Source organism: Rhyacophila brunnea, unplaced genomic scaffold, assembly GCF_057557595.1.
Source record: "Rhyacophila brunnea isolate RB1 unplaced genomic scaffold, BYU_Rbru_1.0 scaffold_122, whole genome shotgun sequence".
NCBI classification, from domain to species: Eukaryota; Metazoa; Arthropoda; class Insecta; order Trichoptera; family Rhyacophilidae; genus Rhyacophila; species Rhyacophila brunnea.
Genome location: NW_028232777.1, coordinates 292,546 through 297,344, shown reverse-complemented (window position 1 = coordinate 297,344; position 4,799 = coordinate 292,546). Strand labels below are relative to the sequence as shown.

Genomic DNA, 4,799 nt, shown 5'->3' with positions numbered 1-4,799 from the left:
TATAAAGCCGAATAGATTATATATTTCATACATGCATGAATTTAATATCCCGAGCAAATAATAATCTTCCCAAAGAATGCGTAAATCATGTGTCCATGTTCTTGGATTATACATGATTAATTGTTGGTATAAAATAATAATGGTTCATAATGGTAACTATAACCTCTATTTTTATTTATATTATTTAATATATCTAGCGTTATGTTGTCTACATTACTATCTGAAGGAACTCTAAATAACGAACCAGATTTTTGCTATTGTACAAACCTTGGGAAAGGAAAACCCCTTGAATTAAAAGTATTGAAAGGAGAAGAGGTATTGAAGAAGACTTCAGAGAGGTAAAAATAGTCGAAAGCATTAATACGCTGTGCGCACTAGAGATCGAGCAAGTTGTGCTTGAGAGCAAAAACTAATATTTTAGCCCTAAAATGAATAAATCAATAATTATCCGTATCACACAAAGATAAATATATAAGATACAAAATACAGGCAAGAAATAATTAGAGCAAGTATAAATTTTAAACTAAAATACGTACCTAATAATTTGAAAAATATAAAAATATCTATAGATGATCAAATTTATAATTTGAATTTAAAATAATTTTCTAATTCGTCATTTTTTGTCATTACAATTAAATTTTATGGTTTTTTCTTATTAAAGATAATAATATTAAATAATTCCAAAAATTTTTAGTGTGATGGCCGAGTGGTCTAAGGCGGTGGAATTAGAGTCCATTCTTCGGGCGGGGGTTCGAATCCCCCTCACACTATTTTAATATAATTTGCAGTAATTTACAGTAAGATTTAACATCTCGAAATAAAAAGATTGAAAACCTTTGATTTTAGATCTTTTGATTGCGTTATCTTTCATTTTAATACTGTAAAATGTGCAATAAATAGTTCTCATATTTAGCTGAGAGTTTTTCGGACTAGAAATATAAATATTATTAGACATTATTCTTTAAAATTTTGTCAACAGAAAGTATTCAAAAATAGGATAACACTAGTTATACAAAATTTGTGGGCATTTTTATAATATTTGCATATAAAATTAGGATAGGAATCACGGATACAAATTCTTGAAAAAATTACATGTTTAAAAAAATAGTTTAGCCGTTCTTTTTACTCTAAAAGTAATTGCATTTCTATCAACAACATATACCACGATTTATTTAGAACTTAAATAAATTTAGTAAACTTAATTCAAAAAAATTTATCATAGAATAGTCATTCTAGCTTAATCGTTTTAACCCCGTGTTATTATACATACAGGCACTATCCCCAAGAAAAAAATTAAATGTTGTTATATACTATGAAAATTCAAAAGTGAATCCTTCGATATTGTTTTTCTTTAATGATCTGCATCCTTCAACTATTTTAAACATCTTATTGTTCTATAAAGTTTTTAATTTGTAGCCAAGGACGAACCACAGCAAAAATATTGCTCTATGTCAAGTTTCTATACTAAACTTAGGTTTTAAAATAAAGGAATGTGTCTTTTTTTCTTTAAAAATTACGAAAAATTATATGTCTTGATCTAAATAAATATATATGCTCTGCATTTGGCTTTTTTCCATAAAAAAAAATTATTTAAAAATATTTTATTGAAGCTATAATTTTATTCATGGGTGAATTTTGATATATCATATAAATTTTCTCTTCAAGCATAGCCTAATTGATTTTCCAAGTGTTCATCATATCTATACTCTTGGCCTTATCCTCTTCTTTTAAATCTTATTCGATACTATTTCTTTATTCAAGACTTATTATGTCTGGTTTCTTTCCTAATTCTATAGTTTGAATATATTCCTCGATTTGATTTGTGACTTCGATCTTCATTAAGTAACTTTTATGATATTTTGCTACCATTTTACAATATATGGTGTAATCTTTGTCTTATATTTATATATTAATGACAATCCAGATGCTAGTTAATTGTATCTCTTAATTTCTCGTTTATGATCATGTTAATACATTTATTGGTAGCACCAATTTCTATCAAGGGATACTTTTTTTTTCGTATATCAATATATCGGATAATTAATAAATTATATGCTTAATAGTCAAATAGATACAATAGTTAAGTGTTTAAATATTCGATATTATATTTATATATCCATAATTTTATTTATGTGTTAATTTTTTATTTATGTTTAATATTTTATTTGTGTTTAATATTTTGTCAAACAGATTGTGAAATACAATAAATATCATCAATAAGGTTTGTCATCTCATCCTCGTGTGTTCCTCTTCTTTTCTCATAAGTCTTTAGTTTCAAGTGTCTTTCTACATATAAGACTTATAGTTATATCTTCAATTAAAATTAAAGAATTTAAATGAATGATTGAAGATTCTAATTCTACACATGCAAGCTTATTTTAGATTTAAAACAAATAATAGTTTACTTTTAGCTGCAAAAGTATACAGAAAACATAGTTGGTAAATCCACAGTTAAACAAAGTTTTAAGTATAAATAGATAATTTATTAGGGGCAAAAAGACTATTTTCAATACCTGTATACGTGTGCAAACAAAAAAAATCCATCATCGGTGTGATAGAACGATTCCTGAAGCGGTTAAACAGTTTAAGTGTCAAATTTATTTCGTATTTTTTTTTACTTTAGTGTCAAAGAATTATATTATTAACATTTCATTGAACGTAAATGAATCCTGTCATTAATTTTTAAATTTATAAAATTTAAAAATATTTATAAATTATTAGCATTTTATTGATGTGAAATATTATATCAATGCTTTTAAAATTGCTTTCTTCGTGATTTTTAATTATTTAGCTTTGTTTATTCTTTCCGTTTGTTATTTACATTGTTAATTCATATAATCATTTAATAGAATCTATAGATATATATGATAAGCTTCTATATTTTTACAAAATATGCATACATTAATGTTTATTAATCGCTCACAATCATTTAAACATATATATTTTTGTTCGTTCATATTTCGTCTATGTGATCTTTCGCAATTAAAATAATTCTATCTTGCATTTTTTCAATTTTGTTATTTGTTTCGAAGATCATGATAAAAATAATTTGTTTTGGGCTGATTTTTTTATAATTTTTATCTCTTATTTAAAATTTACTAGAGCTATTAAAGTACAATACTAGAAAACCTTAGATGGTTGTAATTTTCACTATCATTTTAAAACTTTAATGGCTCTTTTTTCTAATTCTTTAGCTCAATAATACAGAATATGACTTAAGTTGTAAACCATGTATTCCAAATAACACGCATAAAAATTATTTTGTGCAAAATATATAAATTTTGATTCAAGATTCCACGCATCGATTTTATTTAAAGGTAATTTTTTTTGTATACCTATATAGAACGATTTATTTTTGGAATTCCCAATTCAAGGCGAAATCTTGTGTTGCATACTAATGCATCAATAATAAACAAAATTATAATAATAAAATATTTGAAATTGAAATATGAAGGAATAAACAAAACAAATATTTGAAGAAAAATAAAAATGAATGAATATTAATTGCTATTTATCATATAAAGCAACAAAAAATTAATCTTTTAAAATCTTTTTTAGATTGTTAATAACTTCTTTATTCCTTTCCTATTCCCCTTCATCATATTTGTGTGTCTATTAACTTTAAAAAAATCAAATTGATAAAATTTCAAAGGTTCAACTATATTATTTATCATAAATATATATTCTTTCCAATTATTCGGACTATTTTTTTGAATTTCAAAGCACATATTTCTTCAAAACTTAAACTAGAATATATAAATATTTTCTTATAAACAACAAATAAAATTATTTATCCTGGTCATAATATTTAATTATAAATATCTGAAACTACCTTAACTATGTGACCTATGATATTAACATTGTACGAACTATGTCTAATCAAATTTTACTTCAATTTTTTATCTAATCATTATCTCCAACATTTTATAATTTTTTGAATTCTTTTGACGGCATATTTTATAAAATATTTGTGATATAATTTTTCAGTAACTAATTTTTCCTAATTCAACTGTTTCTTAATATTATGAAATCAATAATGTAAATATTTGTGATCTATATACAATCTAACTCCGATATTTTGGAAATTTAATGACAAAAATTATTTTTCTTATCTTAATGTAAACGATTTTACCTTTTTTATTAGCTTCTGATTTGATTCCTACGGAGAAATCAATTTTATATACAAAAAATAACATTTTAATAATCTTTTAATACAAAGAAACATTATACGTCTTCCACTATTTTAAATACAATCATTATAACAAAACAAAAAAGTTGTCGATTTGATATTTTTTTACGAAATATTAGTGACTTTGAGCCCTTATATTTCTAGAATACACTTTAAATCAGCAAAAAAAATTATAATTTACGGATGCATTGTAATGGGTTTTTTCTATTTTACATAATATATGGACAAATTCGTTAAAGATGAGTAAGCTAATAGTTTAAAGATATCTAATTTTACGATAATCACAAATAAATTGTAAATATTTGTTCATGGCACAAAAACAACCTTTTCGTTAAATAAACTTAATAGTTCATCTCATTGTGATTGTTCTTATAATTAATTTCGGAAATACTCCAATAGTATTTATAAAGAATTATAAGCACCGTTTCTGGGTATCTTCAATGAATGTAAATTGGTGCATGTGAAAAAATACCAGAATTAAAAAGTTTAAAAACGAAATAAATTTGATACAGAGAATAAAATCACATTTGCGATAAAAAATCAAAAAGATGTCCTAAAGGTATCTATTATTTCAAGAATCAAAAATGATAAAAAATCTTGGTTTTATTAG

General features: G+C 23.8%; 1 non-coding gene across 1 annotated transcript; it reads left to right on the top strand.

Annotated features, from left to right (window-relative positions):
* Positions 1-692: 692 nt before the first annotated feature.
* On the top strand, positions 693-770 carry TRNAL-UAG (transfer RNA leucine (anticodon UAG)). Its single transcript has one exon. It is a non-coding gene; the product is annotated as a tRNA-Leu (tRNA).
* Positions 771-4,799: the final 4,029 nt, after the last annotated feature.